Genomic DNA, 13,342 nt, shown 5'->3' on the forward strand with positions numbered 1-13,342 from the left:
GAGCAAGTCTATAGAGGAGATGGATGTCGAGACTGACCTTCCTGTAAATTTAGTTCAGGAGCGAGAGATTCTCAACTCTCCAATTCCTGATCCAATAACTGAACCTAAAAAAAGGTTTGGTGGTGCAGCCAGGAAACGACTGAGTCGTCTCCTCGAAAGCGAGGTGCCTTATGAAACCGCCTTGCACTGAATTCTTGAGCGGAAAAACAAGTGGAGAAACAAAACCCCCATGATCAGGTTAGCAAACGTTTACGCTCAAGTTATGATTCATCAAAACCAGAGGCCAAAAATTCCTGCACGGTTTAGTCTAAAGCATCTTCAGGTGTAGGTGTATATGGGAAGGTTGTCGCGGGTATCAAGGTGGGAATCTTGCATTTTGACTATTGGACTCATTAATGATGAAACAGCAGAGCATATACTTTGCGCCTGCCCCACTTGGGACCAAATCAGGTTTTTAGAGTTGGGCAGAGCCGTACTCACACCATCTGATCTGAAAGACCACTCACTATACAAACTAATTGGCTTCGTTAAGAAGCTGGGTTTATTTGGTCGAGTGTGCATAGGTGTGAGCCACAATAAACTCTTGCGAGTTGCGGTGGAGAGTCGAATAGACCCACTCACTTTAGACCTAACCTAACCTAATATATACATTTGTTAAGTCTAGCCTAACTTTAACATGACCACAACGACATCGAAAGATCCGACAGTTGTTCAAACGCTTTTTTTCAGCTGAGAAAATTTTGAAACCGGAGAACTCGAGTTCTATGAATAAAATAAAAATTTCAATGTTACTGTCGCAATGGCAGTTATTACAGAATAAACATAATATTACCATGGCCCGCACAATCATCAAATCTTAAGCCAACAGAGCATGCATAGAATATGCTCCAGAGATAGTAAGTAAGTAGTCTTCATTGAATAGGAATAATCCTAATATTCACAATACAAAGTTATAATTCTACAATACTATATCAAAACATAATACAATAAATTAATCCATGTATGAATTTAGAATAAAATACATTATTAACAATAAACAAAGTAAAAACTATACAATGACTGACTCAATTCAGCTGAAAATTTATAATACAATATAACTACATTCATAACAATCACAGATATTTTGAGAGTTTTTTCTTAAACATATAAGTGTATCACATTTTTTAATTTCATCTGGAATGGGATTATATTCAACTACACCTCGTATGGTTAGTGAGTTCATTTTTCTGGTATTAGCTCTATCAACATGAAAGTTGTTTGCACTTCTAGTACAGTATTCCTGGACCTCATGATTAAACTTGATGAATTGTTTGAAATAAGTTGGCATCAAACCTTTGACAATTTTAAAAATGAAAATCATTGTTGAGAAAGTGAACCTGTTGGTTACTGATTGCCACTGTAAAGTCTCTAACATATGGGTTGTTGGGGTATATCTAATACATTTTAGAATTAATCTCATTCCATGATTTTGAAGTTTTTGTAGAGAAGCTTTCCTTTCATTGTCTTATAGAAATAGTATTGTAAAACAATAGTCAAAATGTGGTTCAATGATACTATTTGAAACTGTCAATTTTGCTTTCAACGATATGTATTTGGATTGTTTTACAATTTCAATTTTGTATTTTCTGTAATTAAAGTTATGTTATCTTTATCTATATTTTTTTTCCCATAATAATAAGAAATGATCATAGCTTTTGTTTTCTGTACATTGAGTTTCAACTTATTCCCCTTCAAATATTTTTCAAAGTTAATTAATTCTTCATTTATTTTTTGAACAGAGGTCTCCACAATCACCACTAACTACCAACAGAGTATCATCTGCATAAAGATTAGTAAATTCATAATTAACAGAGCAGTTGATGTAATTCATGTATAGTATAAATAGTACAGGCCCAATTACACTACCTTGTGGGACACCTATATTTAGCTGTAGAAAAATTGTTATTTATTTTCACAATCTGTTTTCTATTACTTAGATAGCTTTTCAACCATTTCAAAGCAGTTGATTTGATTCCACATGTTTTTAATTTCTGCACTAAAATACCTCTATCTATTGTTTCAAATGCTCGTTTCAGATCAATGAACACTGCCACGATATATTTTCCTTTATCCATCAATTGATCCCAACTAGTAATTGTCAGTTGTAAGGCTGTTTCATAAGAATGTTTACTACGGAAACCTGACTGGTTCCTTAAGAAAATATTGTTAATATTTATGTGTTCAATAAGTTGGTTATATGCTGCTCTTTCAATTACTTTCTCAACATCTAGTAACGTATTAGTGTGAAGTTACCCACAACTTTTCATCCACAGTTTATGACGAAGGACCATCGAACAGGGTTTGGAATGAGATTTGCGAACAGTGTTGCCAGATTGCAAATATTGATAATTTTACCTGTATTTTGATGTTATCATTTTAAAAACACGATATATTATTGAAACATGTCGAGTAAATGAGTCAGCATTCTACATAAACTCATTATATCAGCCAACTGTCCGTATACAAGCAGTAATACCGAAAAAAATGTGAAATAAGAGTAAAATATTATTCAGGAAAAATTCATTTGTACCGAAACATGTAGCGAATGAGAACTGGAAAAATAGTTTCTCGGTAAAAATTTTCTGACTTGTAAAAAGTATGTCATTTGAAATATCCTGCGTTAAACAATACCGAATGCCCAGGAAAGACTCATCCACAAAATATCAAATTTCTCACTGATCAAAATTAGTTTGATGACGAAAATTTCAGAATTAATTCAGCGAAAGTATATCTATCAACGTGCTGAAACAGATTTGCGACTATTCGTTTCTTGGGTGCGAAAAAAAATAGTTCCATATATTCGGAACTGAATTATTCAAAAAAAGTCAAATTTCTCACTTATCAAAAATAGTTTGTCGATGAAAATTTCAGAATGTATTCTTTGAAAGTATATTCATCGACGTGCCAGAACATATTTGCGTACCATACGTTCTTTCGATACGAAAGAAAAAGTTCCGTATATTCGGAACTGGATTACTCATAAAAGTCTAATTTCTCACTTATCAAGAATAGTTTGTCGATGAAAATTTCGGAATATATTCTTCTGAAGTATATCTATCGACTTGCCCAAACAGATTTGCGTACCATACGTTCCTTGGGTTCGAAAAAAATAGTTCCGTATATTGGGACCTGAATTACTCAAAAAAAGTCAAATTCCTCATTTATCAAAAATAGTTTGTCGATGAAAATTTCAGAATGTATTCTTTGAAAGTATATTCATCGACGTGCTAGAACATATTTGCGTACCATACGTTCCTTCGGTGCGAAAGAAAAAGTTCCGTATATTCGGAACTGAATTACTCATGAAAGTCAAATTTCTCACTTATAGAGAATAGTTTGTCGATGAAAATTTCAGAATATATTCTTCTGAAGTATATCTATCAACGTGCTGAAAAAGATTTGCGTACCATACGTTTCTTGGGTGCGAAAAAAAATACTTCCATATATTCGGAACTGAATTACTCAAAAAAGTCAAATTTCTCACTTATCAAAAATAGTTTGTCGATGAAAGTTTCAGAAAATATCCTTCTGAAGTATATCTATCGACGTGCCCAAACAGATTTGCGTACCATACGTTCCTTCGGTGCGAAAAAAAAAGTTCCATATATTCGGAACTGAATTACTCATAAAAGTCAAATTTTTGACTTAACAAAAATAGTTTGTCGATGAAAATTTCAGAATATATTCTTCTAGAGTATATCTATCGACGTGCTGAAACAAATTTGCGTACCATACGTTCCTTCGGTGCAAAAAAAAAAGTTCCGTATATTCGAAACTCAATTACTCATGAAAGTCAAATTTCTCATTTATCAAAAATAGTTTGTCGATGAAAATTTCAGAATATGTTCTTTGAAAGTATATTCATCGACGTGCCAGAACATATTTGCGTACCATACGTTCCTTCGGTGCGAAAGAAAGCGTTCTGTATATTCGGAACTGAATTACTCATAAAAGTCAAATTTCTCACTTATCAAGAATAGTTTGTCGATGAAAATTTCAGAATGTATTCTTCTGAAGTATATCTATCGACGTGCCCAAACAGATTTGCGTACCATACGTTCCTTGGGTGCGAAAAAAAATACTTCCATATATTCGGAACTGAATAACTCAAGAAAGTCAAATTTCTCACTTATCAAAAATAGTTTGTCAATGAAAGTATCAGAATATATCCTTCTACAGTATATCTATCGATGTGCTCAAACAGATTTGCGTACCATACGTTCCTTGGGTGCGAAAAAAATACTTCCATATATTCGGAAATGAATTACTCAAAAAAGTCAAATTTCTCACTTATCAAAAATAGTTTGTCGATGAAAGTTTCAGAAAATATCCTTCTAAAGTATATCTATCGACGTGCCCAAACAGATCTGCGTTGCATACGTTCCTTCGGTGCGAAAAAAAAAGTTCCATATATTCAGAACTGAATTACTCATAAAAGTCAAATTTTTGACTCAACAAAAATAGTTTGTCGATGAAAGTTTCAGAAAATATCCTTCTAAAGTATATCTGAATTCTAAATATATCTGAATATCTGAATTCGGACCTGAATTACCCAATAAAAGTAAAATTTCTCATTTATCAAAAATAGTTTCCCGATGAAAATTTCAGAATATGTTCTTCTGTACTATATCTATCGACGTGCCCAAACAGATTTGCGTACCATACGTTCCTTCGGTGCAAAAAAAAAGTTCCGTATATTCGGAACTGAATTACTCATGAAAGTCAAATTTCTCACTTATCAAAAATAGTTTGTCGATGAAAATTTCAGAATATATTTTTACAAAGTATATCTATCCACGTGCTGGAAAAGATTTGCGTACCATACGTTCCTTGGGTGCGACAAACTATTTTTGATAAGTGAGAAATTTGACTTTTTTGAGTAATTCAGTTCCGAATATATGTTACTATTTTTTTCGCACCGAAGGAACGTATGGTACGCAAATCTGTTTGGACACGTCGATAGATATAGTACAGAAGAACATATTCTGAAATTTTCATCGAGAAACTATTTTTGATAAATGAGAAATTTTACTTTTATTGGGTAATTCAGGTCCGAATATATGGAACTATTTTTTTTCGCACCCAAGGAACGTATGGTACGCAAATCTGATTGAGCATGTCGATAGATATACTTCAGAAGAATATATTCTGGAATTTTCATCGACAAACTATTTTTGATAAGTGAGAAATTTTACTTTTATGAGTAATTCAGTTCCGAATATATGGAACTTTTTTTTCGCACCGAAAGAACGTATGGTACGCAAATCTGTTTGAGCACGTCGATAGACATACTTTAGAAGGATATGTTCTGAAACTTTCATCGACAAACTATTTTTGATAAGTGAGAAATTTGATTTTCATGAGTAATTCAGTTCCGAATATATGGAACTCTTTTTTCGCACCGAAGGAACGTATGGTACGCAAATCTGTTTGGGCACGTCGATAGATATACTTCAGAAGGATATATTCTGAAACTTTCATCGACAAACTATTTTTGATAAGTGAGAAATTTGACTTTTTTTGAGTAATCAGTTCCGAATATACGGAACTTTTTTTTTCGCACCGAAGGAACGTATGGTACGCAAATCTGTTTGGGCACGTCGATAGATATACTATGGAAGAATATATCCTGAAATTTTCATCGAAAAACTATTTTTGATAAGTGAGAAATTTGACTTTTTTGAGTAATTTAGTTCCGAATATTGGGAAGTATTTTTTTCGCACCCAAGGAACGTATGGTACGCAAATCGTTTTCAGCACGTCGATAGATATACTTAAGAAGAATATGTTCTGAAATTTTCATCGACAAACTGTTCTTGATAAGAGAGAAATTCGACTTTTATGAGTAATTCAGTTCCGAATATAGGGAACTTTTTTTTCGCACCGAAGGAACGTATGGTTCGCAAATCTGTTTGGGCACGTCGATAGATATACTTCAGAAGGATATATTCTGAAACTTTCATCCACAAACTATTTTTGATATGTGAGAAATTTGACTTTTTTGAATAATTCAGTTCCGAATATATGGAAGTATTTTTTTTCGCACCCAAGGAACGTATGGTACGCAAATCTTTTTCAGCACGTTGATAGATATACTTCAGGAGAATATATTCTGAAATTTTCATCGACAAACTATTCTCTATAAGTGAGAAATTTGACTTTTATGAGTAATTCAGTTCCGAATATACGGAACTTTTTCTTTCGCACCGAAGGAACGTATGGTACGCAAATATGTTCTGGCACGTCGATGAATATACTTTCAAAGAATACATTCTGAAATTTTCAAAACAAACTATTTTTGATAAATGAGGAATTTGACTTTTTTTGAGTAATTCAGGTCCCAATATACGGAACTATTTTTGTCGAACCCAAGGAACGTATGGTACGCAAATCTGTTTGGGCAAGTCGATAGATATACTTCAGAAGAATATATTGTGAAATTTTCATCGACAAACTATTCTCTATAAGTGAGAAATTTGACTTTTATGAGTAATTCAGTTCCGAATATACGGAACTTTTTCTTTCGCACCGAAGGAACGTATGGTACGCAAATATGTTCTGGCACGTCGATGAATATACTTTCAAAGAATACATTCTGAAATTTTCATCGACAAACTATTTTTGATAAATGAGGAATTTGACTTTTTTTGAGTAATTCAGGTCCCAATATACGGAACTATTTTTTTCGAACCCAAGGAACGTATGGTACGCAAATCTGTTTGAGCACGTCGATAGATATACTTCAGAAGGATATATTCTGAAACTTTCATCGACAAACTATTTTTGATAAGTGAGAAATTTGACTTTTTTTGAGTAATCAGTTCCGAATATACGGAACTTTTTTTTTCGCACCGAAGGAACGTATGGTACGCAAATCTGTTTGGGCACGTCGATAGATATACTATGGAAGAATATATCCTGAAATTTTCATCGAAAAACTATTTTTGATAAGTGAGAAATTTGACTTTTTTGAGTAATTTAGTTCCGAATATTGGGAAGTATTTTTTTCGCACCCAAGGAACGTATGGTACGCAAATCGTTTTCAGCACGTCGATAGATATACTTAAGAAGAATATGTTCTGAAATTTTCATCGACAAACTGTTCTTGATAAGAGAGAAATTCGACTTTTATGAGTAATTCAGTTCCGAATATAGGGAACTTTTTTTTCGCACCGAAGGAACGTATGGTTCGCAAATCTGTTTGGGCACGTCGATAGATATACTTCAGAAGGATATATTCTGAAACTTTCATCCACAAACTATTTTTGATATGTGAGAAATTTGACTTTTTTGAATAATTCAGTTCCGAATATATGGAAGTATTTTTTTTCGCACCCAAGGAACGTATGGTACGCAAATCTTTTTCAGCACGTTGATAGATATACTTCAGGAGAATATATTCTGAAATTTTCATCGACAAACTATTCTCTATAAGTGAGAAATTTGACTTTTATGAGTAATTCAGTTCCGAATATACGGAACTTTTTCTTTCGCACCGAAGGAACGTATGGTACGCAAATATGTTCTGGCACGTCGATGAATATACTTTCAAAGAATACATTCAGAAATTTTCAAAACAAACTATTTTTGATAAATGAGGAATTTGACTTTTTTTGAGTAATTCAGGTCCCAATATACGGAACTATTTTTGTCGAACCCAAGGAACGTATGGTACGCAAATCTGTTTGGGCAAGTCGATAGATATACTTCAGAAGAATATATTGTGAAATTTTCATCGACAAACTATTCTCTATAAGTGAGAAATTTTTTTATGAGTAATTCAGTTCCGAATATACGGAACTTTTTCTTTCGCACCGAAGGAACGTATGGTACGCAAATATGTTCTGGCACGTCGATGAATATACTTTCAAAGAATACATTCTGAAATTTTCATCGACAAACTATTTTTGATAAATGAGGAATTTGACTTTTTTTGAGTAATTCAGGTCCCAATATACGGAACTATTTTTTTCGAACCCAAGGAACGTATGGTACGCAAATCTGTTTGGGCACGTCGATAGATATACTTCAAAAGGATATATTCTGAAACTTTCATCGACAAACTATTTTTGATAAGTGAGAAATTTGACTTTTTTTGAGTAATCAGTTCCGAATATACGGAACTTTTTTTTTCGCACCGAAGGAACGTATGGTACGCAAATCTGTTTGGGCACGTCGATAGATATACTATGGAAGAATATATCCTGAAATTTTCATCGAAAAACTATTTTTGATAAGTGAGAAATTTGACTTTTTTGAGTAATTTAGTTCCGAATATTGGGAAGTATTTTTTTCGCACCCAAGGAACGTATGGTACGCAAATCGTTTTCAGCACGTCGATAGATATACTTAAGAAGAATATGTTCTGAAATTTTCATCGACAAACTGTTCTTGATAAGAGAGAAATTCGACTTTTATGAGTAATTCAGTTCCGAATATAGGGAACTTTTTTTTCGCACCGAAGGAACGTATGGTTCGCAAATCTGTTTGGGCACGTCGATAGATATACTTCAGAAGGATATATTCTGAAACTTTCATCCACAAACTATTTTTGATATGTGAGAAATTTGACTTTTTTGAATAATTCAGTTCCGAATATATGGAAGTATTTTTTTTCGCACCCAAGGAACGTATGGTACGCAAATCTTTTTCAGCACGTTGATAGATATACTTCAGGAGAATATATTCTGAAATTTTCATCGACAAACTATTCTCTATAAGTGAGAAATTTGACTTTTATGAGTAATTCAGTTCCGAATATACGGAACTTTTTCTTTCGCACCGAAGGAACGTATGGTACGCAAATATGTTCTGGCACGTCGATGAATATACTTTCAAAGAATACATTCTGAAATTTTCATCGACAAACTATTTTTGATAAATGAGGAATTTGACTTTTTTTGAGTAATTCAGGTCCCAATATACGGAACTATTTTTTTCGAACCCAAGGAACGTATGGTACGCAAATCTGTTTGGGCACGTCGATAGATATACTTCAGAAGGATATATTCTGAAACTTCCATCGACAAACTATTTTTGATAAGTGAGAAATTTGACTTTCATGAGTAATTCAGTTCCGAATATACGGAACTTTTTTGTTTGCACCGAAGGAACGTATGGTACGCAAATCTCTTTCAGCACGTCGATAGATATACTTTAGAAGAATATATTCTGAAATTTTCATCGACAAACTATTTTTGATAAGTGAGAAATTTGACTTTTTTTGAATAATTCAGTTCCGAATATATGGAACTATTTTTTTTCGCACCCAAGAAACGAATAGTCGCAAATCTGTTTCAGCACGTCAATAGATATACTTTCGCTGAATTAATTCTGAAATTTTCGTCAACAAACTAATTTTGATCAGTGAGAAATTTGATATTTTGTGGATGAGTCTTTCCTGGGCATTCGGTATTGTTTAACGCAGGATATTTCAAATGACATAATTTTTACAAGTCAGAAAATTTTTACCGAGAAACTATTTTTCCAGTTCTCATTCGCTACATGTTTCGGTACAAATGAATTTCTCCTGAATAATATTTTACTCTTATTTCACATTTTTTTGGTATTACTGCTTGTATACGGACAGTTGGCTGATATAATGAGTTTATGTAGAATGCTGACTCATTTATTCGACATGTTTCAATAATATATCGTGTTTTTAAAATGATAACATCAAAATACAGGTAAAATTATTAATATTTGCAATCTGGCAACACTGTTCGCAAATCTCATTCTAAACCCTGTTCGATTGTCCTTCGTCATAAACTGTGGATGAAAAGTTGTGGGTAACTTCACACTAATTAGTAACGTGTCGATTGGTCTGAAGGTCATTGCATCATTTGAATTTTTGACTTTTGGAATTGGTATTGAAATGGATGTTTTCAGATCATTTGGAAATATTCCTGTTGAATAGGATGTGTTATAGTTATTTATGTATCAAGGGAATTAGGAGGGCCTTAATTACCGATGGCAAAGTTTGCGTCCCGAGGGCCTCTGGCCCGAGGGACAGCAATTGCCTGAGGTTATTAAGGCTCATTAATTCCCGTGGTACATAGATAATTTTATTTCTGACCGATTTCAATAAAATTTTGTTCATTTTTGAAACGGAAAAATGTACCAATTCATTACCTTCCCGGTATATTTGAATCAGGTACCGTTGATTATAGTAGAGTTTTCTTGTTGCTAGGTTGTTGCTATGTTACTTGTTTATAAACAGAACTTTGTTATCAAGCTGTGTTTGCGGTGAAAACGTGTTTTCTACCCCAAATATAATGGAGGATATTTTGAAAAAAGCTGAACAAGCAAGAGAATCATTAATTCCATCGAAAAGTGAAGCCGTATACCAAAAAGAATACAAGATATATCTGGACTGGCTGACACGGAAAAATGTTATGCCAAAAGATGTCACTGAAACTGTATTTCTGGCATATTTTCAAGAACTGGTAACGAATTTTCTATGTTTTTCGGTAGATTTTTTAGTAATTGTGTTTATTCGTTTCAGTCAGAAACGTATAGTCCGAATTCTTTATGGACTAAATGGTCAATGCTAAAATCGATGGTGACTATACATGAGAAACGAGATATCACCAAGTTCAATGAAGTAAGAGTAATAAGCCGAAAAAGTCTGCTGTTTTATCTCCTAAAGATGTTATCAGATTCCTAAAGGGCGCTCCTAATGATATTCATTTATTGCATAAGGTAATTTTTTTCTTATTTTCCTTTTTGTGTGTATTTATTTCCTTTTTTTTGTTATAGGTTGTTTTGATTATGGGTTATTTTGGAGGATGCAGAAGTCAGGAACTTTTGAATATGAAGATATCGGATATAGAGGACCGGGATTCCGTTATGGTAGTGAACGTACCGGAAAGTAAAACTGGTGTATCGAAGAAATTTACAGTTGTGGATGAAAAATAGTTCTCCGCTTTGCCTTTATTAAGACTTTATATGTCTTTGCGTCCTAAAGGTATTGAACGATTTTTTTTGAGCTTCCGACAAAATAAATGTACATCTCAGCCAATTGGAAAAAACATGTTTGGGAAAATCCCCAGCAAAATCGCAATGTATTTAGGATTGCCAAACTCATCTTCCTATACGGGACATTGCCTTCCTCGCACTTCTGCTACTGCTCTAGCCAATGCAGGGGCAACTATGACTAACTTAAAAAGACACGGAGGTTGGAAAAGTTCCACGGTGGCGGAGGGGTATTTGGAGGATAGCATCGAATTGAGAAATAAAACGGCGCGTATGTTGTCTACTTTGTCATCAGAAGAGGCAGTAGTGAACAGAAGCTCCAGCCATACAAAAGAAGAAATTGTTTCCAGTGGCGGAAGTAATTTTCAGGGAACATTTCAAAATTGTACATTTATTATTTGTAATGACGTGAATAAATAAAATATGGTTCAGTTTTCATTTCTATTTATTTTTACTTGTGAAAGGTAGAGGGAATTATAAAATCTATAATGTCCCAAGGGAGTTATGACCCTCTTTATTGATAGCGTAACTATGACGATATAAGCTTATAATATCCCGGTCATAAATAAAAAAGATTTAATAGGTGAAAACCACAAGTGTCAATGGTATTTTTTATCACTTGACCATTTATAACATCGTGAGATGAGATGAGTAATGAGGGGCCGTGGCAACTTTCAGAATCGCTTAGAGGTGTTTGAGGCTCTCGAAGCCGCCTGGCAGCAATGAATAGGTACCTAAAAGGAACGTGAACAATTCAATTTTAAGTATGCCCAGAAGACGTCAAGCGGTTTTGAATATAACAAAATAATTTGTATAGGATTGGTCAATGTCCTGAAAATAAAAATAATGTCTAACCTAAGTTTGAATCTACATCATTCATATCACTGAAATCAGTGCAAAAAATATTCAATCTTAACTGTTCAGTTTGGTCTTCCTCTTAAAGATGATCATTTGGTGATCAAAACACTTGTCGAGGTGTTAAAATAACGGTTTGGTCTTGAAAAATGTTCAATTTCATGTGTGAACGACATGTAATTTGACCCTTCACAACCGTAACACTTCTTGGAATTTCATAATAATGGTTTTTAATGAGCAAATACATATTCATTTCATTATTTCTCTATGAACAAATGAAGGATGGCCTAAAATACCTGTTGAAATTATTTGTAGGAGGAGCTCGCAAATAATTGCATAACTTTTCAATATTGAAATCCATTTCGTTTTGTGTAGGTAAATAAGAACCCAAAATAGCATGTCAATATCGTCTGTCACTCTTCTGTCTAGCAAGCTATGATAAAAAAACCTAATTTGTCACAGTACTGACATCAAATATTACACTGAAAGTTGGGAAATTTGCATCAAATTGCAATAAACTATCAAAAAACCCATGCGGTGCATGCCCACAATGCTTTATTGCGAAATATCATTGCTTACGAAAGAGCAATGACCCTGAAAATCTTGGTCATTACTTGTCGCACCCATTGCCTATCTGAATTAATTACCAAGAGTCACAATAAAACTAATTGCAGGAAATATCTGAGAATAACAAATGGACCTCCAAGGTCCGTGCTTCTATACTGAAAGAAAAATTTGATGTTTATTTAAACAAACGATCTTTTTTTGATAACTACATTTTATGTTAGACCTATCTCACCATAATCCATATTAAAATAACAAGATTGAGATTCAAATCGTTTCAAATATGAATTCTGTGATTTACATGCTTCATAATCTAAAATGTGTTTATACTCAATACTATGCTGTACTTTGCTCTGGTGGAATCTGGCTTGAGATATGGCATTGTCTTTTGGGCAATGTCATCAAAATTCAATGGTCATTTCCCAGAAAAAAATAATTCATTGTTTTGCTGGTGTATCGAGTACAACCAGTTGTAACAATTATTTTAAAGAATTTGAAATCTTAACTCTGCCATGTCTGCTTATTTCTGAAGTCTGTATATTTTTATGCTGCAATTCGAAACATTTCAAAACTTTTTTCAAACAAAAAGTAATTGTTTTATTGAAGAAGAAAGTGATACAGATGATGAAATTATGAAACAACAAAAATTATTTGGCGCCCCGGGGCGACTTGATGAGTTTCAGTGGCGCATGCTCTTTCAGCTGAAGGAAAACCCGGAAAAACCTGCAGCACAACATCATCTGAAGATCTTGATCTGTCAATATCCTATCTTTCATGAAACAAAATGTAGGGTGTCTCCAGAGGTTCCAATAAATTCAAAGCATCGCCAAAACACTTCGTGACACGACTATCGTCAAACTTAAACCAGTCCGTTTCGTCTTTGACCAAGGCGTAATAATGATCAAATTCA

The sequence above is a fragment of the Leptinotarsa decemlineata genome, unplaced genomic scaffold (assembly GCF_025532065.1).
Source record: "Leptinotarsa decemlineata unplaced genomic scaffold, Ldec_3_MD MMD2_P_RNA_scaffold_2, whole genome shotgun sequence".
Taxonomy (NCBI): Eukaryota; Metazoa; Arthropoda; class Insecta; order Coleoptera; family Chrysomelidae; genus Leptinotarsa; species Leptinotarsa decemlineata.